General features: G+C 48.1%; 6 non-coding genes across 6 annotated transcripts; 2 read left to right on the top strand and 4 right to left on the bottom strand.

Moving 5' to 3' along the window:
- Positions 1-4,058: 4,058 nt before the first annotated feature.
- On the bottom strand, positions 4,059-4,130 carry Trnac-gca. The gene has a single exon. It is a non-coding gene; the product is annotated as a tRNA-Cys (tRNA).
- An 883-nt stretch (positions 4,131-5,013) lies between these two features.
- Trnac-gca lies at positions 5,014-5,085 on the top strand. The gene has a single exon. It is a non-coding gene; the product is annotated as a tRNA-Cys (tRNA).
- A 2,756-nt stretch (positions 5,086-7,841) lies between these two features.
- On the top strand, positions 7,842-7,913 carry Trnac-gca. Its single transcript has one exon. It is a non-coding gene; the product is annotated as a tRNA-Cys (tRNA).
- Positions 7,914-10,913: 3,000 nt separating this feature from the next.
- On the bottom strand, positions 10,914-10,985 carry Trnac-gca. Its single transcript has one exon. It is a non-coding gene; the product is annotated as a tRNA-Cys (tRNA).
- Positions 10,986-13,261: 2,276 nt separating this feature from the next.
- On the bottom strand, positions 13,262-13,333 carry Trnac-gca. Its single transcript has one exon. It is a non-coding gene; the product is annotated as a tRNA-Cys (tRNA).
- An 11,616-nt stretch (positions 13,334-24,949) lies between these two features.
- Positions 24,950-25,021, bottom strand: Trnac-gca. The gene has a single exon. It is a non-coding gene; the product is annotated as a tRNA-Cys (tRNA).
- Positions 25,022-25,611: the final 590 nt, after the last annotated feature.

The raw sequence follows: 25,611 nt of genomic DNA, 5'->3' as shown, positions 1-25,611 counted from the left end.
ACGTTTTTTTCCTCCAGGAATAGGAAGGTGTATTTAGCCTCACAGGATGTAAGAGCATTCTCAGGGAATGGAGCACAGGAAGAGGTGACATGGCAGCTGGAGTCTGAACAAGCTGAATTCCATCCTCCTCAGGGAAGGCAGTCATTACTCCCAAGACTTTAACTGATGTAAGAAACCCACCCACCTTATGGGGGTTCATGAGTTTTATTTAAAGTTTACTGATTGAAGTGTGAGCCACTCCTTTGATGGTGATTTGATTCAGGTGTCTCCCATAAACTAGGTTCCCAGCTGATGGGGATTTGGGAATTAACGCCTCCTGGAGGCAGTGTATTGTTGGGTGCAGGTTTATGGGCATTATAGCCAGTTTCCCCATGACACTCTTTGGCACACTCTCCTGTTGCTATGGTCCACCTTATGGTGGCCAGGGGTGATGTCCTCCCTCTGCTCATGCCATTGTTTTCCCCTGCCATCATGGAGCTTCCCCCTACAGCCTGTGAACCAAAATCAGCATCTCTTTCTCAAAAGCTGCTCTTGATTAGGTGATTTCTACCAGTAATGTGAACCTGACTGTAATGCCTTAAAAAAAAATGGCTTCACAGCATCATATCCAGTGGTGTGTGCCCTATCATTTTGGCACCATGATGACCAAGTTGAACCTATAAAATTATCCAGCCAACAGGCAATGCCTTCAGCTTGACCAAAGACCTACCCCTATGTAAGAATGACCTACCCTATGTAAGAATGGCATACACTACTAAAAAATGGCGCACACTACATAAGAATGACATACACTGCACTATGTGAGATCGGCATACCACTATGTAAGGGTAACATGCACTATGTGAGAGTGACATACACTACATAATGGTGACATACGTTACCCAAGAGTGATAGACCTTCTGTAAGAGGCACAGGTATGGAGGCAGGGATTTTACTGAAGCCTGCAGAGGTGGTGAGGTGGGGGGAGTTCCATAATGGCAGAAGAAGCTGGCCTGCTTTCACAGGACCAAGCAGAGAGAGAGAAGCACAAGCCAAAAGCCAAAAACCACACAGCACAGCATACTTGAGGAACTCCAGCCAAGCACACTTTTCATATCTGTAGATTGAAATCTCAAACCCACCACAACTCCTTAAGATCCGCCCAGTGACACTACCTCCAGCCAGGTGGCTGCAGATGCAAACTACAAACCAACAAAAAACTGAATATATTGGGGGCCATCTATTCAAACCATGACAGGGCAGGACAGAAATCCTGTTGTTAAAGTTCATATCTTGTTGAGCCAAGAGAAGTCTCCCCAGGAGTTAACATAGATCACAAAATGCGGGACTCTGAGTGGATGAGGTCCAGAGCCCTTGGGGTAGACGTGAGTATATTCTGCACGTAGGTCTGGCCAAGAGGGTAAACATGGCAGATGAGCTGTCAATCCTAGTTCTTCCCATCTCCCTTTCCAGATCTTTCCATTAGTGGTGGCATATATTCTCCTGGGCTCTGTTGGGTGACAGTCTTAGATCCAGAGGAGGGTGATGTGGCACACCAGAGGCTGAGTCTGCTTCAGCAGTTGGGTTTGTCCTCTTACATTCCTCCCATGTCCATGAAAATGTCCCCTGCCAGCTATTTGTTTTCCCGCAGAGACCCCAAAATGAAAACGTGCAATACAGTTCTTGAACTCCAATCACGGGAAGAAAACAAGCAGAGAGGGACCCACAGCTTGAGGCAGAGCCATCCATACCCATCCTAGTCCACCTCTTTGGTGCCCTTGGGCATGGACGTGTGCTGTTGATACAGCAGGACTTTGGGATGATTACTTGGAAAGCATTATTGTGTGTGGAGGGTGATGGCTGCCTAGCCATGAGTCCCCATACTTGCCCCTCAGGACCCATCAGGTACTGACTGAGGGAAGGAGGAGGTAGCAGCTTAAGCAAGTTATCCAGGATGGATATACAGGGCATAAGAAGAGATTCCAAAAGTGAGGGGCCACTGAGGAATAGGGTTGCATCTCATGCCTGAAAGAAGGCATCTAGATGGTTGGTCATGGGTTGTCAGCTTCCATAAGATAAGAATGGATCCAAGTGGGCTGGAGAGATGGCTTAGCGGTTAAGCACTTGCCTGTGAAGCCTAAGGACCCTGGTTCGAGGCTCGCCTCCCCAGGTCCCACGTTAGCCAGATGCACAAGGGGGCGCATGCGTCTGGAGTTCGCTTGCAGAGGCTGGAAGCCCTGGCGCGCCCATTCCCTCTCTCCCTCTATCTGTCTTTTTCTCTGTGTCTGTCGCTCTCAAATAAATAAAGAAAGAAAGAAAGAAGGATGGATCCAAGTGAGGTCAGGAGAAGAGATTGAGTAAAGGAAAGGTGGAGGGAGAGATAATCAAAATCTAAGAGGATATAAATAATTTATATGGAAACCTACTTTTTTGGACAATGGAACACTCAAGAGCCATAGATTGTTGCTAGGAAATTTTCATTGCCAGGGATGGGATAACCTCCAGTGAGTTGTTGGCCAGGGAGGTCCCTGATGCCCACAAAACATTATAGGCCATTGAGAGGCCCTTGGTTTCCCACCAGGAATAGATGGTACAACCCTATTGTTGGATAATCCACATACTTGGGCTGCAAGGCCACCGAGAAATCCTGCTGGAACTGAGCTGATAACCTCCTCCATGTAGACCAGCTGACAGAAAGCTGGAAGATGCCATTCTGCATGCAGTTAGATGGGAGAAAGAGAAAACACTAGTGAAGATACTCAATAGTGGACACTGCAAACCTTATATTTGGCCAGCCGGGCCAAATGAGCTAATGGGTGCAATAGTGGCACACCTGTCATGGTGGAAACCAACTGCCCTCTAATTGGACTGGAGGCCTGCTCCATGGAGGGAATACATCCCTGATACTGAAAACTTAAAACAGGGGTAGTCATGAGCCCTAGGGGAGTAACATCTGCTGCTGTCTGGCTAAATGTATATACTATGCTCATCAAACTGCCCAGTAAGCACTTCTCTTAATGTTCATACCTTTATATTTATTCTACTCTCGTTTTGGGTACAAAATCTTCTCTTTTTATATGTCAGTGACCTTGGGATGACTCAGAGGCATCATGGTGCTGGAAAGAAGTGACCAGAGTGCTCAGTACTTGAATATCTTCATCACACCTTCCAAGGATCAGGGTCTAATGCAGAAGACATGGTGGAAAGAATGTAAGAGAAAGAAAGGGCAGGACTCCTTACAATGTGTTCTCCTCAGACACAAAATGGTCTGGATGTCCATGACCTCACAGTGCCTGACACTACCTGCACAAGACCATCATAATTGGACGAAAACATCATGAAATCAAAAGAAAAGACACACTGATTGGAAAAAAAAGAATGGATAAAATTTACAGTACACTATAAAATAAGAGGGTTAAAGGTGAACTATGAGTGAGAAACAGAATGTACCTGAGAATGTGAATATGAAGTCAGTGAGAGTGAGGTGGAGAGTGAACAGGATAAAAGGAGATCTGAAACCACAATATTTCAGGAGTGGGCTGAAGAGATGGCTTTGTGGTTAAGGCTTTTATCTGCTAAGCCAAAAGACCCATGTTGGACTCTGCAGACTCATGAAGGTAAGGCAAACCACAAGGTCGCATATGCCCACTAGGTGGCAAAAGCATCTGGAGTTCAATTGTAGTGGCCATTCATTTTCTCTCTCTCTCTCTCTCTCTCTCTCTCTCTCTCTCTCTCTCTCTCTCCCCCTCTCTCTCTCTCTTTCTAAAATAACAATTATAACAGGTCCCAGGAGGAAAGGAGAAGCATGACTCCACTTCCAAAATGACTCTCAAAGTCGAGGGTGCTGAGGAGGAGGCAGCTGGGCAGAGAAGGTTTCTAGAATCTTGGGATAGATCCATAGGGAAAGTTAGGGTGTGTTCAAGTTCAAGTAGAGGTCTGCCTGATGGAGGTCAGTCCATTCCCCTAATTGTAGAAATAAAGAAATAACAACGCACCCGTCTCCCCAGGATGGAGCCAATGAAGAACTAACCTCCAGTCCTAGGATACAGACTCACCTTGTGTTCTTTGACAGAAAAGGTAGGGGGCACCTGGATTTGAACCAGGGACCTCTTGATCTGCAGTCAAATGCTCTACCCCTGAGCTATACCCCCACCTGCTTATAAATGTCTAATAAGCACTCTAAGCATGCATGGCCACACCCCAATGAGACTGTGGCATCTTTGACAAAGAGTGTAAATTCCAACAGTAAAACCAGATGGTGGGTATAATTCAGAAGAGAGCATATGACTGCCATCAAGCGGTCTCTGGTTCAAGATTTTGTCACCTGATGGCCTTTCCTTCCACACTGACACGGTGTCAACCTCTGTCCTATGCACTCACATTACAGTGGGTTGGAGCCTTTCTCCAGGATACCTATGTCTGACACACTGACGGGTTCTACAAATGGAAAAGAAGAGGGGAGAAGAAAGAGGTAAAGGGAGCCTGGTCATGCCAGACCATCTGGACAGAGAGATCCTTCTGACATACTTTGGTTTGGTCATGGTTTTACGGGGTTCATAGTGCCCGCATCTATACCTGGAAGGGAGCAGTGTCATCAGTAGCTCCAATTGTCAGCAAGGCAGAATTCCCGGCTGGGCTTGTTAGACAAAGCCCACCCCTGATACCCTTTCCAGGGTCTGCTTGAGGAGTTCTTGGCTGGGAACCAAGATTGTGGCTCTGTTCAGCCAGGCCCCAGTCTACCTCCAAATGTTAACTGGGCAGACAGCTTTCTGAGTTTGGCTCTTTGAGGTGGTTCTGAAAGATGTTTAGCTATAAAACTCCAGGCCATAAGCCCGGGGCTCAGCAGAGAACTAGGGCGGGAGGTTGTGCAAGCCCATGAGGAGGTGGCAGTCAGGTCGTAGAGGTGGTTCAGGGCTGTGCCTCACAGACAGAAGCAGATAATGGCAAAGTACCAGCAAGTGCACAGGTCAGGCCAGTGACAGCCAGGTAGTAACCATGCACTTTAGAGTGCTTATTAGACATGTATAAGCAGGTGGGGGTATAGCTCAGGGGTAGAGCATTTGACTGCAGATCAAGAGGTCCCTGGTTCAAATCCAGGTGCCCACTAAGTTTTTTCCTCCAGGAACAGGAAGGTGTATTTAGCCTCACAGGATGTAAGAGCATCCTCAGGGGATGGAGCACAGGAAGAGGTGACATGGCAGCTGGAGTCTGAAAAAGCTGAATTCCATCCTCCTCAGGGAAGGCAGTCTTTACTCCCAAGACTTTAACTGATGCAAGAAACCCACCCACTTTATGGGGGTTCATGAGTTTTATTTAAAGTTTATTGATTGAAGTGTGAGCCACTCCTTTGGTTGTGGTTTGATTCAGGTGTCCCTCATAAACTAGGTTCCCAGCTGATGGGGATTTGGGAATTAACGCCTCCTGGAGGCAGTGTATTGTTGGGTGCAGGTTTATGGGCATTATAGCCAATTTCCCCATGCCACTCTTTGGCACACTCTCCTGTTGCTATGGTCCACCTTATGGTGGCCAGGGGTGATGTCCTCCCTCTGCTCATGCCATTGTTTTCCCCTGCCATCGTGGAGCTTCCCCCTCGAGCTTGTGAACCAAAATTAGCATCTCTTTCTCACAAGCTGCTCTTGATCAGGTGATTTCTACCAGTAATGTGAACCTGACTGTAATGCCTTTAAAAAAAATGGCTTCACAGCATCATATCCAGTGGTGTGTGCCCTATCATTTTGGCACCATGACGACCAAGTTGAACCTATAAAATTATCCAGCCAACAGGCAATGCCTTCAGCTTGACCGAAGACCTACCCCTATGTAAGAATGACCTACCCTATGTAAGAATGGCATACACTACTAAAGAATGGCGCACACTACGTAAGAATGACATACACTGTACTATGTGAGATCGGCATACCCCTATGTAAGGGTAACATGCGCTATGCGAGAGTGACATACACTACATAAGAGTGACATTCGTTACCTAAGAGTGACAGGCCTTCTGTAAGAGGCACAGTTGTGGAGGCAGGGATATTTACTGAAGCCTGCAGAGGTGGCGGGGTGGGGAGAGTTCCATAATGGCAGAAGAAGCTGGCCCCTCTTAAAGAACCAAACAGAGAAAGAGACAAGCTGCAAGACAGAAAACCCAAAGCTACACCACATACAGGCATGCTTAGAACTGCAGGCAGAATCAGGCCCTTTGCATATCTTTAGACTGGCATTCAAATCCACCTGCACACCTTAGGGCTAGGTGCTAAGCTCTGCCAGTACCACGTTCTCCAGTCAGGTGGCTGGAAATCTAAGAAGCTCTAATAAAACTCCTGAATCTATTGGAGGACATTTACTCAAAACTCCCACAAGCCCTCCTCCTCGCAAGATCTGTGCAGTTCTGAGAGCAATGTGTGAGGTAATGGTTGAAAGCACGAGACATGTAACAAGCTCAGATGTTCCACTGTCTGGCCTTCATGTAGACTTTTCCAGTGTCATCAAGTAGACAAACAGGCATTTTTGAATGTACTGTGAGAATTTCTGGTTTCTGGCTTGGTCCTGATGTGAGCAAATGACAGGCCTTTCCTGACTTACAATAAGAATTGCAGCCTCCGCCACGGCCCGTGCACGCAGCTGAAATGAGAGTTGAGGCAGATCCCGAGGCTGCCCGGCCTCCGTGCCTGACACCTGCAGTCTCTGGTTTCCTGGTGAAGATAGGTCAGGGATTATAAGAGCACGGAACTTCATGAATAGTAACACGAGTGTCCAAATATCTCTTGTCAACCAAGCTAAGCTGAGCAGCCTGGGTGGGGCTTGCATGGGAGGGAGATATTGCTCCCATTCCCACTGCCTGGAGACCCAGAGATTGGTCAGATCTCAGCTGACGCTGCTCCAGCTCTGGGAGCGGCAGACACACTAGAACCATTTCAACCATGTAGCTAACATTAGCAAATAAGAGAAAGCACGTTAAAGATGTGCACTCTTAGGGTATTTTATAAAGCAGGAAGAAGAGAAATTTAAATAAATCCAAACCTGATTTTATAAGTAACCAGTTAACCTTGTGTTTAAGATGTCACAGCTAGAAAAAAGAAAAAAAAAAAACTTAAAAGTTTTAAACTGGGCATGGTGGCATGCATGCCTTTAATCCCAGCACTCAGGAAGGTGAGGTAGGAACATTTCTCTGAGTTGGAGGCCAGTCTTGGATACAAAATGAGTTCTAGGTCAGCTTGGGCTATGGTGAGACCCTACAGAGCAGCTACCTGCTGCTCAGTGGGATGATGAAGACCAGAGTTCACCTCTGGCCACCTGTAATGCAGTTGAGGTGTTAGGGATTTCTCAGCACTGTGTAGGGGATAGGAGAGCAGAGGAGGATTTGTTCCATGGGATTTGACAGCCTAATTAATACCAGTGACTTCCTTCAGTCAGTCCCCATATAAAAATGAATTCAAAGACCCTGGGGCTTGAGAGATGGCTTAGCAGTTAAGCCACTTGTCTGCTAAGCCTATGGATCCAGGTTCAATTCCCCAGTAGCCACATAAGCCAGATGAACATGATGGCACATGCATCTGGAGTTAGTTTACAGAGGCTAGAGGCACTGGTGGACCCATTATCTCTTGTACTGTATGTGGATGTATGGAAAGTCTCACAGTCATGTATCCTTTCAAGGTGAAAGGTTTCTTCCTTCACCATACCTCAGAGAGAAGGGGGTGAGAACAGGTTAAGGTTGGATAGGGACATAGGAGAGGACAGTGTGCCCTAGACAATGATTGTCACTCTCTTGCCACGTAGACACTGAGATGGATTATAAATATATAGGCACCTGGGTGTGGTGCTGTGGTTGATGAGGTGCTAATGAGAGCTTATGTAGAAGTGGGGGTATAGCTCAGGGGTAGAGCATTTGACTGCAGATCAAGAGGTCCCTGGTTCAAATCCAGGTGCCCCCTACTTTGCTATACTTTTTGACATTTGAGTTATTTTCTTTCTAATGTCAAGACCCCTGAAAGAGACTGATGAAGCACATCAAATCTAATCTAAATACAGACTCAATAGCTCTCAGATCCCTTGGTATATGCACTTTAGAGTTGGAAAGGCACAGGCCCCTGCTTCCTGTAGCCCTCTGGATCCCACTCAGCTCCAGAAAGTTTCGAGTCTCCCCAGAAAGGTGCATGTAATCTCCAGGTGCATGAAGGCATGTCTCTGCTGTCTCTTGTATTTGTCACTTGGTGGAACACCTGTTGATCCAGTAGCATCATCGTCTCCCCTTCAATGAAGTGGTGCTTCTGAGGACAGAGGTGGACCTTGCCTCTGTGTCCCAGGTCTGAGCCCAGCACACCAGGCTTCAGGCCAGAGGTCCTGGATCACCCAGGGCTTCTTAGAGGACTGTTCAGACCTTCATGGTCTTCCTCCTGTCTGTCCTCCATCAGAATCGTGGTTTCCAGCAAGGAAGGGAAACTAGAATCCCATTCCAAAACCAACAAGAAGCAAGGACTGGGCTGGAGAGATGGCTTAGCGGTTAAAGGCTTGCCTGTGAAGCCTAAGGACCCCAGTTCGAGGCTCGGTTCCCCAGGTCCCACGTTAGCCAGATGCACAAGGGGGCACACGCATCTGGAGTTCGTTTGCAGAGGCTGGAAGCCCTGACGCGCCCATTCTCTCTCTCTCTCTCCCTCTGTCTTTCTCTCTGTGTCTGTCGCTCTCAAATAAATAAATAAAAATTAAAAAAAAAAAGAAAAAAAGAAGCAAGGACTGATGAAAAGACATGGATTGGAACCTTTTAAGGATCTGTCCTTAAAAGCTCATTTCTTTGCCTAAGGAAGTCCCCATGCCTCTCTAGTCTGTACCCAGCACCTCTATGTGCAGTAAATTGTAGCCACATGCATTATAGAAAAGCCATAGATGTTTCCATGGAAGATCTGCAGATGAAGCTGAGGCCCAACTTCCCAGCTGAACCACCTATCTCAGCTTCAGAAGTGAGGGGCACAGGAGCTGTGCTTGGGTGGGAGTGGGAACAAGAATTCACTGTTGTCACCTCTAGGTCCTTTACTTGAGAGTGGGGCAAGGAGTGTTTTTAAAAGCTCCTCAGAGGATTCTGGAGGGAAATGGGAGCCTTCAAGTTTGTTTGATGCCCCATGGTATGGATCATAATTATGAGACATATACAGGCTTGCACACCCAATTTAACAGTGTTGGGAACAAATTCCCTCATGGCTAGTTCGGGGCTTTCACTACTGTAGTGGTTTGATTCAGGTGTCCCCCATAAACTTAGGTGTTCTGAATGCTAGGTTCCCAGCTGATGGAGATTTGGGAATTAGTGCCTCCTGGAGGGAGTGTATTGTTGGGGGCGGGCTTATGGGTATTATAGCCAGTTTCCCCATGCCAGTGTTTGGCACACTTTCCTGTTGCTGTGGTCCACCTTATGTTGGCCAGGGGGTGATGTCCCTTTGCTCATGCTATTGTTTTCCCCTGCCATCGTGGAGCTTCCGCTCGAGCCTGTAAGCCAAAATAAACCTCTTTTTCCCAGAAGCTGCTCTTGCTTGGGTGATTTCTACCAGCAATGTGAACGGGATTGCAACAACTACCAACTCAGCCTTGAGCCACAACTCAACCTGCTGACTGAACCTGCTTCCAGTCCCCTGTGGGTCCAGTGAAGTGACCTGAGAGACTCCCAAGTTTAGTTAGTACTAGAATGGCTGGACCCAAAAGGACACAGACAGAAAGTCTGGACTTGAACCATGGACCTCTTGACCTGCAAGTTGAATGCTCCTACTTTGACCTGGAGCTTGCTTCGAAAACGTCCCCTCACTGACAATTATTTCACCATGTTAGGCTTGCTGGCATGGTGTGGCTGTCTCCTCTGCTCCCCTTCAGGATTCTCTCTACCTCATCCTCATCCTTTACACCACAGCTGGATTTTGCTTTGCTTTCCAACTCCTATCATTTCCTCTTCTTTATACCAGTGGTTTCCCTAGGCTCCTGTATTTGAGCGCTTGATCCTCAGGTGGCGGAGCTGGTTTGGGAGGCTGTAGGACCTTTGGTAATAGGACTTAGCTGCAGTCATGGCCACGTAGGGGGAGGTTATAATCTGGCCTTACTTCCTGGCACCTCTGCTCTCGTCTCTGCCCTGATTAAGGAGCTTTGGCCTCATGGTCCTGCTGCCTTGACCTTGACCTCACCAGCGTGATGAACTGAAGCTGTGAGGCCAAATATGTCTCCTCTCCCTTAAGTTGCTTCTGTTAATATCTTGTCACAGTGATGATAAAGCAACTACTATAAGAGCACCATAGCACACCCTAATCATTCATTGGTTCCAGAAAAAAGTTTATTATGTTTTACTAGTTACTTTTAAAATTATTTATTTATTTATTTGAGACAGAGATGGAGAGAGATAGAATGGGAGCAGCAGGCTCTCCACCCACCACATCAAACTCCAGACACATGCGTCACCTTGTGCATCTGGCTTACGTGGGTCCTGGGGAATCGAACCTGGGTCCTTAGGCTTTGCAGGCATGTACTTTAAGCCATCTCTCCAGCCCACTAGTTACTTGTGTCATTGCCGTGACAGTACACTTGACAAAAGCAGCCTAAGGGAAGGCGGGCTCAGCTTTCGCTCAGTGTGAGCTGTAGTGCCCGTGGCAGGGCAGACATGGCGCAGCTCGCTCCACTGCACCTGACTCGGAAGCAATGGTGATGAGTGGTGGAGCTCAGCTTGTCTCCTTATTCCCTGTAGGACCCCAGGCCATGGAATGGCGCCCTCCCTACTGAGGGTGTGTATTCCCACCTCAAGTAACCTAACGTAGACGCTTCTTCACTGACAAGCCAGAGGGTTGTCCCCTAAGTGATTCTGGATCCTGTCAAGTTAACAGTCATTGAACTATCACACATGCTGATGTCTACTAAGGAGAAGTTGAAATCCAGGCATCTTGTTTTAAAAGGTCAAAACCAGGAGTAGGGGGCACCTGGATTTGAACCAGGGACCTCTTGATCTGCAGTCAAATGCTCTACCCCTGAGCTATACCCCCTCCTGCTAGTATATGGTTTAATAAATGTCTTTTACTTCTACAGTCACTTGTTCACCTGTAACATGTTACCATTTCAAAATAAGAGCCCATTGGAGCTACCGGACCTGACTCAGTGATAACTCATCACAGGGCTGTGAAACAAACCACAAGTCTCCCCTTGGAAGCCCTGAAGCCTATGTCCTCCCTGTCTTCAGTTCCCAGGGCCAGGCAGCACCCTGCAAAGGCATCAGCTGCTAGAATGGACCTCAGGGTGAAGGCTGTAGCCAGTCAAACAAAGGCTATTCATGAAGTTTCAGATGAGAGAAGCACTCCATTGAGGGGCTGGAGAGAACGCTCAGTGGTTATGGGTGCTTGCTTGCAAAGCCTGATGGGCCAGGTTCAATTCCCCAGCGTCCACATAAAGTCAGATGTGCAAAGCGGCGCCCTCCTCTGCAGCTTGTTCCAGCAGCAGGAAGCTCTGGTGTGCCCGTACTCTCGCTCTCTCGTGTCTCAAATAAATAACAGATAAAAATATCTTTTAAAAAAGAACTCTCTTGGAAATTGGTATTGGACTAGAGGACATTTGTTTACTATTTTTGTGAAGTCTTAAAAAAATGGAGTGAGGCTGAATTACAAAGTAATGAACTAATTAATTTGGTGGAGAACTATTTTTGTGCCTTTGTACACGGGGTGTGTGGCTCACCGTATGCTCACCTCACTTTGTACACGGGGTATGTGGTCACCATGTGCTCACCGCACTGGGGTGTTGCTTGTGGAGGCCAGAGCAGAGCTTCACATGTCCCGTTCCACTGCTCTTCTGCCCCTTCTTACTGAAGCAGGGGTCTCTCACTGATTCCACAGCTTGCTCTTTTATTTTTGTTTTTTGTGAGCTCCAGTGATTGTCAGGCCTCTGATCCCCTGGAGGACGGGGCTACCGACACATGTGGCCATGCCCAGCTGTGCATGTGGGTCCTGGGGTGGAGCTCAAGCCCCTTCATAGGCCCTCATGTTTTCCCAGAAAGTACTCTTAGCCCCTTACAACCTCTCTCCCTGGCCTGTAGCGGAGAGAATTTAAGACAGAACAGCATTCAGTCTGTGGCGTTGTCAGTGTTGAATGCTTCTAGCCAGGTTTCTAGTGAGAGTCTGGAACCAAAAGCAGAGCAGAAACATGCTGTTTACAAAAGAGCAGTTTGGTCAGGATGCTTACAGATAAAGAAGCAGGCCCATCTGGTGTTAAATTAGCACTGCTCAGAAGAAGGCACGTACACAGTACACTGGAACAATAGGCAAGACCCCTTTTCTCTCAGTGAAAAGAGCCAGGAATGGGGAGATGGCTCAGTGGTTAAAAATGCTTGCTGAGAACCGGAGTCCAGATCCCTAGAGCCACATTTAAAGCTGGATGCCGTGGCCCACGTGCCTGCAGTCCCACAGCAATGGAGGTAGAATCCAGACAATTCCGGGCCAGCGAGTCTGATGTTTGCAGGACCAAATTCAACCAGAGAGAAGGTAGACCAAGATCCCAAGGTTGTCCCCTGACCTCCACACACGTGCTGTAGCACGTGTGCATGCACCCATACTTACACACCCACCACACCCACACCCACACCCATATATATATATATATATATATGTATGGCGAGAGAGAGAGAGAGAGAGCACCAAAGCAGGGCCTTGCTGGGCACAGACTGCCTAGGGGAGTGTTGTTCTGGATTCAGCTGCCCGGTCCCTGGATTCAGGAACCCATTTGGTTCTGAGGCCATGGTTCACACTTGCAGCAGAACTCAACATCATCCGTGTGCTCCTGGCTTTGTAGGCATGCCGAAGGCAAGCGTCGTGGGGTCATGGAGGAGGGCCCAGGCTTTTAAGGGAATCCTGTGAGGTCAGGCAATGTATTGCATGGTTGGATTCCTTGAAGGGACCCCTGAGAGAGGGATGTGTGAAGCTGTGAGGGGGAAGTCTAATCAGAGGCTGCATTTTGCCAGCCTTGCACCTCTCAGAGAGGCTGGACAAGTCTGGCAGGGCAGGTGTCAGAATGGCTCCAGTGAATGCCAGAAAGGGAGAGGGAAAAAATGGACTCACCAGGGTCTCCAGCTGCTGGAAAGGTACTCCAGATGCGTGTGCCCCTCATGCATCTTAATTACATGGGTCCTGGGGAATTGAACCTGGGTCCTTTGGTTTTGCTGGCAAGCACCTTAACAACTAAGCAATCTCTCCAGCCCATCCCCTGGTTTGAAGGAAGAATCAATGTGATGAAAAAAACAGGAAAGCAAACATCATGTAAATTTTAGGAAAAGGGTAGGGGGCACCTGGATTTGAACCAGGGACCTCTTGATCTGCAGTCAAATGCTCTACCCCTGAGCTATACCCCCACCTGCTTCTGTGTGTCTAATAAGCACTCTCAACCTGCACGGCCACTCCCTGGTGCTCATCAACCCACACGTGCACTGGCCAGTGTTCTGCCATCATGTGTTTCCTATTAGGTCCAGTTCTGAGCCACGTCTGCTCATCTAACCACCACCTCCTCCTGACCCGAACCTCCTGCCCTAGTTTTGAGCTGAGGCAGGGGATTTAAATGCTGAAGGTCTATAGCTAGTGCTTCATGAAGGCCCACCTACAAGAGCCAGACTTGAAGAGGTGACTGTTTACCTGACATTTGGAGTCAAGTGGGGCCAGAATGGGTAAAAGTTCTTGGCTCACATGTGAGCACCCCTAAACCTGACCAGAGGATGATGGTTGTCTAACAAGCCCAGTGGGCGATTCTGACTCACTGACAGCTAGACCTACTAATTATACTGCTTCCATCCACGCACAGATGCGGGGAAAACGGCAGTGGTTAAATGAGGGCCCCCAAAACATACCTGATTAGCGGCCAAGTCATAGGCAGAGTTACAGGCACTTATGATGAAGAGCATCTTTGCAACAAGTGGTCAGGCCAGCAGATGACCTCCTCTTCTCCCCCCTTTTATTTCCCCACTTTTAGAATCCTTCAGGGTGCCAGACAAACATATCCTGAAGAAAGTATGCAACCCACAGAAAAGTAAAGAAGTAATGGCTGGAGAAATGGCTCAGCAGTTAGAGGTGCTTACTTGCAAAGCCTGCTGGCCCTGGTTCAGTCCAGATTCAAATCCCCAGGACCCATGTAAAGCCAAATGTACAAAGTGGTGCATGCATCTGGAGTGTGTTTGCAATGACGAGAGGTTCTGGTGGGCCCATGTTTTCATGCACAGTCTCTCTCCTCCCCCACTCTCCACTTCCAAATAAAATATAGAAAAAGTGACGAAGTGGGAACCGGAGAGGACTGTGGTCCTGGGAGAACGGCATAGGACAGTGCTGACAACATGCAGTCACTCTGGAAAGAAGGGACAGAAAGTGACCCGTGGACCAGGGACTTCTTACATGCAGGCAACTGAATTATGCCCATGTACCTAAGTAGACTGTCCCGATTAACCCCACATCACCTGCATTGGCTCACCCAAGAGCGTAGTGTGCATTGTTTCTCCTCACTTGTGATGAACTAACAGGAACCGACCAGACTCCTCCAGACAGAAACTATCTTGCTTTGAACTTAGCCTGCTGTATGGCAAAATTCCTCCACATTGAAAGCAGTAAACAACGTTGCCAGCTTTATCAAACGCAGCCAAGGGGACATGGGGCTGAGCACCTGGGTTGCTCACCAGGGCTAGATGCCATTCCAGGGCACCTTCCTCGGAGGGTACAAACCAGTGGAAGATGGCAGAGAAAACAGGCGTGAACCAAAGTTCATCAATAAGACAAGAAGTTAACCGACTGCCTACCATGAGACGTGCCACCTCTACCACACATGCCAGAGCCCCGGAGGAACTGCAAGGGAAGTGACAACATGAACGCTGCTCTTACTGGTAACCTGACAAACAGGTTGATGGTGACAAACACAGCGATCAATCAAAACCTATCAAAATAGAAATCCAAAGAACTCAACACACGAAATCAGACTGCCAACAGGTGAGCCACAGAGTGGGCAGAAATATTCGAAGGATTCCCCACAGATATACCACAGGGACTGACTGAGTCCTTCATGACCGCACAGTGAATGGTACAACCCACCAAGGAGGGTCTGCAGCGTAATGGGAGCTGGTCCTCTTCAGAATGTCTTCTCATGTTCTAATTCTTGGTTTGAAAGCAATACACCTACCAGAGTGGCCCCAACCCCATGCGGGCCCCAAACCATCAGCTTGGCACAGATGGAAGAGTGGAGACCAAGCCCAAGGCTGGCTGTTTGCACACTCAGAGTTCAGACCTCAAGGTGAGACCAGGATCTCTTTCTCGTGGCCCACCACCTCCCTCCCCACAAAACTCCTACTATGATGTCCAAAGACCGTACAGATCCCAAAAGGCAAGGGAGAGCTTGTGTTAACTTTCCTGAGGAGACTCAAACAGACATCAGTTCACCCCAACGAGGACAGTGACTATGGGCCAGAAAAAAAAAAAAAAAAAAGATCCCACCCAGTTCTCTTAGTGAACCAGGGAGTTTACTGGGGTTACTTTCAGGAGCATGGGCAGCTCAAAAGGCAGCAACATCAGCAAAGAGCCCGCTCCAGCAAGGGCGACAGCTCGTGAAAGTCGCAATCCCTGGAGCTCCCTGCTGGACTCACAGGCAGCTCAGATTGGTGGACGGTGTCCTCGCTTGTAAGTGCTGTGTACCCCCAAAGCTCATCAGCCTCCTTCCCCCTCCAAGAGGGAATGTCTCATGATACCATCATCCTCAGGGCCATAGGCTATGGGAGGCAGAGCTGTGGGAAAGGTGTCAGGGTGACTGAAGGCCAAAATGTTGCAATTTTCCAGGAACAATCAGGAAAATGACAGCGTGTCAGCTTCGGGTTGGTGGGATGAACATCCAAGCACGGCACGATTTGGAGGAGGAAGGGGGCTGATCTCAGTTTACAGATCTGGGGCACATTCCATCAGTGGTGGAGGAAGCTCTTCCGGGCATATGCAAGCAGAGAGAAACTACCAGCAGCCAGCCAACACCAAAAGCAGCAATCACAAACCAGCAGCAAGCAGCAGGAACCCGGAACTCACACTATTCTCTTACACCTGTGAGCTGGAATTAAGAGATCCACCCCCAGTGATACCTTAGGGCTGGACCCCAGGATCCACCCCCAGTTTATAAGCTTTAATAAAACACCTGAGACTATGGGGGGGGGGGGGCGGGGACATACATTCAAGCTACCACAGGGACAATGACTTATTTAATCATTTTGATTAGCTAGGAAATACAAATTTCAGCATAAATTCTACAACTGTTTGAAACACTGGGAGAGCCATCCCCGGCACAGGAGATGGCTCATGAAGTCTGCATCCCTGGACTCCCCTGAGCAGCCTGCAGGCAGATGTACCAACAAAATCTCCTTTCCCTTCTGATCTCTGATATAACCCATGGCAGGGGCTTTGGAGGGTCATGTGGGTTCCTGGGTCCTCCAGGGACCAGCTTCAGTTCCCCGCAAGGCCAGGCAACCACGGTGAGCATGACGACAAAAGACTTCACTCTTGGGAGACAGTCTCTGTGAGCAGCTCGGTTTAATCAATAGGGAAATGGGTTTATAAGCAGTTGAGGGTCCTAAGGGGAATGTATGTACAAGGTTGCTTGCTGATGCCTAATTAGCATGTGGGGACATACATTTCAGCAGGTAGGTAATGGTAAATGGAAGGTATATGGTTTAGGGGGAGGGGCTGTGCACAGGTGCTGGCTGATACCATATAAGGAGTTTCCTAGGCAACTGGCCAAAGGTCACAGGGTTATGGGCAAAGCCGAAGTCTTATCTAAATGTCCAGGTATCCCGTGCTTGGAGAGGGAGTGGCCTTACTCCCTGCCAATCCTGGGGTCCGAAATTTTGTCTGGGGGTCCAGGCTCATTGCGACCTACAAGAATGGGGAAGGATCCTGGCTCACTGCAACCCCCGGGAAGCTCCCCTGCTGGTCTGGTCCCCAATATAATACCGGCGGTCAGGCTGCTGTGACCCTTCCATTGCCTGGGGCCTGCATGTCACACAGCTTGGGTTTGCTTGAACCCAGGGCCCCGCCTGTGTCCAACAGGGTCTTGTGAGTTTCATGAGCCTGGTGACTCTCCTTCCAGAAATATTTTAGTCTGGAGTAAACAGCACACATCACCTACTTACCCTGCCCCCCTCTTTTCAGAAATATTCCGCATCCCAAGACTGGGAGGCAAAAGGCAATACCCTTTTCTACTGTATGTTCTCTGAGAAAAATGATGGTAGCTAGATACTGAGGAGTTGGAATCAAGGGCCTGTGATGGTCCGGTGCTTACTCAGAAACAGCTGCTGTAGTCTAGCGTGTTTCAGTCCTGAGCTCAATGCGTGGAGTTGAGTCCTTACTTTAACCCCACCCCATTCAAATGGATTACTCTTCCCCCATGTCCACAGCTCCATGCCCACTTTCCAGACATCTCCCAGTTAACCGCCTCTTTGAACTTGACCATTATCTATGGACAACCCTCAGATATGGACTCAGGGGGTGAACTTGGACCTTACTGATGCTTATACAGAATTGAGGGTCTCGTGGCTGATAAAGTCCTGTGAAACCCTCTCCCACGTAGGATAATTGGGTGGAAGTCAGCAGGGGGAGTTGTGAGCCCCGATAGTAAAGTTCCCATTGCCCCTCACTACTCTAAGTCAGTCAGTGAATCTGATGCAAAATCGGGCTGGGGAACCACTGATGCAGGGCATCCCAACATAATGTAACCTTGAAAGAGCAACAAATTAAGAAGTCTTAAATATATACACTATCAGTAGCAAAATGATCTGATAAAATAAGCCATAGGGAAACACTTCTTTGTTAGCCAACAATACACACCTATGTGTGTGTGTGTGTGTGTGTGTGTGTGTGTGTGTGTATTTGTTTTTCAAGGTAAGGTTTCACTCTAGCTCAGGCTGACCTGTAATTTACTACTTAATCTCAGGGTGGCCTTGAACACACACAATCCTCCTAACTCTGCCTGCCAAGTGCTGGGATTAAAGGTGTGTGCCACCATGCCCGACTAATATATATGTTTATTTTTTTTAAATTATTTATTTATTTATTTGACACAGAGAGAAAGACAGATAGAGGGAGAGAGAGAGGATGGGCGCGCCAGGGCTTCCAGCCTCTGCAAACGAACTCCAGACGCGTGCGCCCCCTTGTGCATCTGGCTAATGTGGGACCTGGGGAACCGAGCCTCGAACCGGGGTCCTTAGGCTTCACAGGCAAGTGCTTAACCGCTAAGCCATCTCTCCAGCCCTATATATGTTTATTAAAGACAGAGTATGGGCAGAAGTAGCCTATGGGCATTGATAATGGTGCACCCAGAATCCACAGATTTTTATTAGATAAATTTCAGTGCCAGTAGTGGGATACCTTTCAATGAGTTGTAGGCCCCTGATGCCTCCAAAACATAACAGGCCATTGCCCAGGCCCTTGTTTACCCACCAGAACCAGATGGTGAGACCCTAGTACTGAGCATTCGACATGCTTGGGCTGCAGGTCACTGAGAACTCAAGTTGGGGCTAAGCTAAACCTCCCTGTTGACTAGCTGCCAGGATGCTGGAAAGAGCTGTGCAGCATGCAGCTTTTTGGAAGACAGAAGCCATCAATGGTGAGAAACAGCAATGGATCCCACAAGCATTAAGGCTGGCCAGCCAGACCAATGTGCCCACCAGTACAATAGTGGCATGTCTGTTATGGGAGAAACTAATGGCTGGAAATCTCTTCTAAAGCTTATGGCTGGGGAGATCATAAGTCCTAGTGGAGTAATGACTACTGTTGTCCGGCTAAATGCATATGTTATGACCACCAAACTTCCCTCTAAGCACTTATGTTTATGGCCACATATTAATGCTACTCTCACTTTTGGTTAGAGAAATTTCTCTTTTCAGACAGTGGTGACCACTGAGGTGACTCAAAGTCACCATAGTACTGAGAAGAAGTGGCAGTGGAGTGTTCAGCATGGAGAGAAATGTCTCTATCACACCCTCTGAGGCTCAGGTACCATTGTGGAAGAGATGCAAGAGCCAAAGGAAGGGGAGGAGTGTTTACAATGCTGTCATGCAGACACAAAGTGGCCTTGATGTTCATGACCTCACAGTGGCTGATGCTATCTACACAAGAGAGAAAAAACGATGGCATCAAAATAGAGGAGAGACTAGTTGGAAAGAGGAGATGGGAGGAGGAAAGGGGAAAATGGTGAGAGGGGGTTTTGCTCATGGTATATTGTTTGTATTTATAGAAGTTGTCAATAAATACTTAAAAAGAAAGCTGGGTGTGGTGGCATACACCTTTAGTCCCAGCACTTGGGATGCAGAGGTAGGGAGTCACCATGTGTTTGAGGCCACCCTGAGACTACATAATAAATTCCAGGTCAGCCCGGGCTACAGTGAGACCCTAACTTGAAAGAAAAACCAAAAGAAAGAAAGAGAGAGAGAGAGGGAGGGAGGGAGGGAGGACGGGGAGACCTATGCCAGACTAGTGATGTCACCAGCGGAAATGAAAACCAATCTTAAGGAGAAGTGAGGAGAGGGAGCAGTAAGCGAAATGCTGAACCCAGAGGAGCAGCTGAAGGCTTGGGAAGCAGCCCAGTGGGGGTGTGCTTGCCTCGCCTAGGCCAGCTAGGGCTCCACATTTAGTCCTTGGCACCTGTAGAGGCCAAAGGACACTTCTAGGATCGGCCAAAGAGCAAGCACCAGGAAGACGCACCCGGATCTGAACCGGCAGCACGCTAATGCTTTGCCTGACTAGGGCTTCGCCTCAGCATGTCCCCTCCAGTGGCATTCAGCTGTGTGTTGCTATGACGAATACCTGGAAGAAAGAGTTTAAAGAGACAATACGGTCCACATTTTTCAGAGATTCCAGTCATGGTCGTTTGACCCCACCAGTGCCAGCCCATCATGAGGCACAGTGGCAGAGAGCAAGGTGGAGCAGAGCTGCCCATCTCGGGAGAGCCAGGAATCAGGGAAAGACAAGACAGGAAGAGGCGGGCGGTGAGGAACATCTACGCAGGCCAGGCCTGGGTGATCTGCCACTCGAACAAGGCTCTACCCCCAAATTCCCACCACCATCCAATAATGCATCAAATTATTGCGTCAAATTATTATCCATCAGTGAGTTAATCCGTGGATGAAGTCAGAACCCCCATGAGAAGTCACTTTCCCAAAGCCCTACCTGTGAACCTGGCTGAACTTGCTGAACAGGGAACCAAACCTTCAATGCATGAGCCTTTCTGGGGACTCTCATACCCAGACCATTACAGTGGCACCCCTACACCCAAGCATTCCACAGTGCACCCTAAGTCTAACTCACTCTGATCGTGGAAAGTGGCAAGCCACCACCAGCTGGTTGACACTCTTCTTCCTGTCATGAGCTCACCACCACTGCATTCTTCAGGGCATCTTTCCTACCCTGTATGACAGTGTGGATTCGGTAAACTGAAGTCTCCTGCTCCCCTTAGTATGTGATAAGCATCTGGGGGTGGGGGAGATTTGGGACTCAGGGTTGAGGTCGCCAGCCACCTCCACGTTATCCACCTTGTCACGTCAGCGTTCAGTCTCATGCAGCAATAAGCAGTGTTTCCATCCCATAGCTCAGCAGGGTGGATGTCCACCAGCGGAACTGGGCTGGCCTTAGAGGCTGGGCTTCAAGCTGTGAATCCTTCCGTGCTTTGCTTCCCTCTGGGACTTGGGCTTCGGTCCGCTTCGAGGGTGTCCATGCAGGGGTTTGTTGATGGTTTTACACGTGTATCTCTGTGGCAGTGAATCTTAACTCTCAGCTTGCCAGGACTGAAAAAAGACTAGGAGGTCGGTCAGCAAAGCACGTTGCTCGGGCTGCAGGGGAGGTTATTTCCGGCGGCAATTAGACCATGAGGGCTTTGAATGAATCAGTACATGAATCCCTCAGTGAATTCATAATATCATGGGGGGTGCTAAAGTGTGGTGGGACATTATTGGAGGAAATATCGCACTGGGGGCATGTCCTTGGGCACTGTATCTTAACCTGGCACTTCCCTGTATTCATCGTTTTCTGATTCCTGACCAGTGTGTGTGTTATGTTTGAACTGTTTTCTCTGACAGGCCTTCCCTGCCCCTCATCTTCCTAAGAACACTGCTGCCCAAACTGTCACCATCTTAGGGACTTTAGTGGTTTAAATAAAGGACATTGAGGTCATACAGTTGACTTGGTCTTTTCCCTTAGTTTGTGTCTTATGGAAGGAAGACTGAATTTTCTCTTTCCTAAACTGATGAGGAAAACGGCTAACCCTTTGTTTTGGAGATACCAATTTCATTTCTTTTTTCAAGATAAGAAATTTCTGAATGATCTTCATTGTCTCTGAATCCTGCTACAAACCAGCCAGTTCTCTCCAGGATCTGAACCTTTCCTATAGCATCTTATCAAATGCAGCCTGTAATGAGCAGCTCATACGTGCCAAAACTGGCTTGACCGATTGCATCAGTTACTTCATTATGGCTGGAACAAAATACCTGACTAGAATCAGCTTCGGGAAGGAAAGACTTCACTGCCAGCCCCTAGCTCCATAGGGTGAATTCGCCATGGCAGAAGTAGCAAGCTGGAGTCACATTGTCACATCGTTAGGGAGGAAGCGTAAAAAGATGTATACTGAATGCTCAGTTGACTTTCTCCTTCGTACACAGACAGTCCAGGAACCCAGCCTCCACAGTTAGGGTGAATCCTTCCATCTCAGCTCCTCTAATCTAGAAAATCCCTCTCAGATGTGACCAGAAATTTGTTTCCATGGTGATTCTAAATCCTGTCAAATTTATAGCCAGGTATTAACTATCGCACCTGCACTCCCCCAACTGTGCAATGGCAAGAATATTTTCTGTTTTCCAGGCTTTTACAAGTCACTGTTTTTTCTGACCTCAATGGTAGTTTCCTCATCATTTCTCCAGCCAAAGATAACAGATCTAAATAGACCATGCATTTTAGGCTTTTGTCATAGCAAGATCCCCATCTGGATATCTATTTCAGTATTTTCCAGTCTTACCAACAACAATTTCCTTCTTATTTTATTTATTTGAGAGAGAGAGACAGAGACAGAGAAAGATACAGAGAGAGAGGCAAAGAGAGAGAGAATGGGCACACCAGGGCTTCTAGCCACTGCTAATGAACTCCAGACGCATGTGCCACCTTGTGTATCTGGCTTATGTGAGGAATGGGGAGTTGAACCTCGGTCCTTAGGCTTCGCAGGCAGGCCACTTAAGCCACCTCTGCAGCCCAGTTTCCTTCTTAGAAAGGAACCTGTCACAGTCACAGAACAAGCATTTGTCCTTATGCTCATGCGTCTGCAGTTTGAATAACCTCGACTGGGCTTGGCTGGATGTTTAGCTTTTCCAACAAAAAATAATGACACAGAAAGTCTACACCGTGTGAACTTGTTCGTGAACAGAAGAAAAATTATAATCCAGGATTCAGAGACTATGACAAACCATAGGCATCAAGGAACACACACACACACACACACACACATCTCTGAGGATAAAAGGAGGTTACCAGGCATGGTGGCGCACGTCTTTAATCTCAGCACTTGGAAGGCAGAGGTCGGAGGATCACTTTGAGTTCTAGAACACCCTGAGACTAGTGAGTTCCAGGTCAGCCGGGGCTAGGGTGAGACCCTACCTCTAAAACCAAAAAGGGAGGGGGGGAAGGAAGAGGAGGCTTTTCTTCTTTCTTTTCTTTTTTTTCCCCCAAGGTAGGGTCTCACTCTAGCCCCGGCTGACCTGGAATTCACGATTTTGTCCCAGGCTGGCCTCGAACTCACTGCAGTCTTCTTACTGCTGGGATTAGAAGTATGCACCACTACTCCTGACATTCACTTTCTTTTCGAATAAGCTCTTGTTTGGCTTTCCCTTCTGCTGCACATGCCCTCATCATTATCCATGGGTCACAAGACCATGAACTCAAGAACTATTGGGCTAGGGAGTTTTATTGAGTATCTGGCCACCTGAGGGGCAAGACGCTCCCTCCCCCCCACCCACAGGCTGACATCTCCTGCCTGCCTCACATCTGATAAGTTCATAAAGCAAAAGAAGTTGTGCTTCAGCCATTATCAGTTTCTGACTCTCAGGCTGACTCGGAATTTACTATGGAGTCTCAGGGTGGCCTTGAGCTCACGGCAATCCTCCTGCCTCCGCCACCACACTGCCATGTTTACTGGGCCATAATGAAGCTGGATTTTTGGCTCCCAAGTGAGCATGATGCTGACAATGGTGAGGCAGGCAGCGCTGCGGAGTAGTTCAGGAAAGAGGCAGCTCCCTAGTTCCCAAGGTGTCTGCGTTCCTGGCTCCTGCTGCTGATTGCTCATGGCGCGCGCACGTGCGCGCGCGCGCACACACACACACACACACACACACACACACACACACACACACACACACGAGTGCTCTGCTCAGGCACACACCCAGAGAAAGAAGCCCTTTAATGACCGCATAGCCATAGCCAGTCCCGTGACCTCTCCCAGCCACCAGCCTCACCCTGCCCCTGTGTAGATGCTTCATTCCCATACCATGCCGGGGAAACTGCTGCCTCAGGCCACACTTCCATGTGATAATACAGGGGGGCTACGCCCTGCTTGTCTGGTGGCTGTGACTGGGTATCACTGGTAGCCTACCTACCCTCTTTCTTGCCCGCCAGCCTCGATGTCCATCAGAAGATGAATAAAGGGCTGGAGAGATGGCTTAGCCATTAAGGCGCTTGCCTGCGAAGCCTAAGGACCCAGGTTCGATTCTCCAGGTCCCAGGTAAGCCAGATGCACATGGTGGCACACGTGTCTAGAGTTTGTTTACAGGGGCTACAGGCCCTGGCATGCCCATTCTCACTGTATCTTTCTCTCTGTGTCTCTCTCAGATAAATAAATAAAGCATTTTTTAAAAGGATGAATAAAGAAAAGGTGGCACATTTTATACAGCCACAAGAATAGTAAAATCATGATATTTGCAGGAAAATGGATGAACCTGGAAACAATGTCAGGCAAAATAAGGCAGATCAGAAAGAAAAGTGCTACGTATTTTCTTTCATATGCAGAACCTAGATTTAAAATTATATATATATGGGTATATTTATGTGCATGCATGGGTGTGTGTTTGCCAGGAAACCAGAAAGGAGATCATGACAGGGGAGGGAGAGATCTTCAAGGAGGTAGAAAATAGAGAGAACAATGGAATACATATAATAAAAAAGAGGTTGGGACTAAGTGAGGGGGAAGAAAAGGAACCTGCAAGAGGGGAGAAGCATGAGGGAGGATGGTGTGGGAGGGGGAAAAATGAGAATCACACGTATGTATGAAGATGCCATGATGAAGCATCACATACATACATATATATATGCATGCATATTTTTTTTTTTTGAGGTAGGGTCTCACTCTAGCCCAGGCTGATCTGGAACTCACTCTGTAGTCCCAGGATGGCCTCAAACTCACAGTGATCCTCCTACCTCTGCCTCCCTAGTGCTGAAATCAAAGGCATGTACCACCATGCCCAGCTGACTAGTACTTTATATTTTAACCTTAAAAAATCCATTAAAAACTACAAAAGACAAATAAAAGCCCTTCTTCCCCAGAGAGAGCTAAACCCTTGCCTGGAGAGTCTCTTCCAAATGTGACCTTGCTTGGGTCCTTTACCACCACGGAATCCTTTATAGTTTTACTTGCACCTTTTATAGTGTAATAATTCTTCCTATTAAGTTTCCTCTGCTTAATTACTGAGTTTCTGTCTCCTGGTGCCTGACCCAACCTGCCAACCTTGGAAAAGAAGACATGAAGAGCCGTCACTCCCAAAGACAGGGGAGGAAGTGTCACCAGCGCAAGATCTGAACAGAGAGCACTGAAGAACTGCGTGGTCGCATGGGCCTGCGACTCCCCAGTGGATAAAGACAAAGAGGTCTGGAAAAGTGAGGGGTGACTGAAGGCATTCCCAGTAGAGAGAGTGGAAAGCAAAACAGACACCAGTAGGGGGCACCTGGATTTGAACCAGGGACCTCTTGATCTGCAGTCAAATGCTCTACCCCTGAGCTATACCCCCTGGCATGGAAGGGTGGTATAATTAACACCCTTTCTCAGCAGGGCATATCCAATGCCCAGAAGTCCCGGGGTTGGGATGATGCAGCAAGCCGTCTTCTCTCTGAACAGTGCCTCCCTCCGGTGAAGGAGCTTCCCTTGGGACACCCTCACTGCCCCAAGGACCTGACTGAGAACACCCTGACAGCCGATGTGATGATCTGGGGACCCCTTGATACCATCCAGAGACTCCTCTGCAACAACAGCAATTGTTGAGTGCTGACTGTGTGTAGCTGTGCTGGGTTGGGGACCTGACTGTGACTAGGTGACAGAGCCCTTGGCTGGGAAGATTATTAAACAGCAACATGTTCCTAATAATTTGTCAAATGTAAAAGTAAATCCCCAAACATGTGTGAGTGGAAGAATAGATGCCTTCAGCTTTAAAAATGTACTGCGATTTATATTTCCACTGTTCCATATCAAATGTATTGCTTCTGTTTAACAAGAAATGTTAGCTGAGCAAGATGGTGCTTACCAATAGCCGTAGCACTCCTGAGGCTTGAGGCAAGAGGCACCTGAGTTTGAGGTTAGCCTAGACTACCTAATGAGACCCTG

The sequence above is a fragment of the Jaculus jaculus genome, chromosome 10, assembly GCF_020740685.1.
Source record: "Jaculus jaculus isolate mJacJac1 chromosome 10, mJacJac1.mat.Y.cur, whole genome shotgun sequence".
Lineage (NCBI taxonomy): Eukaryota > Metazoa > Chordata > Mammalia > Rodentia > Dipodidae > Jaculus > Jaculus jaculus.
This window is presented reverse-complemented; position numbering and strand designations above follow the sequence as displayed.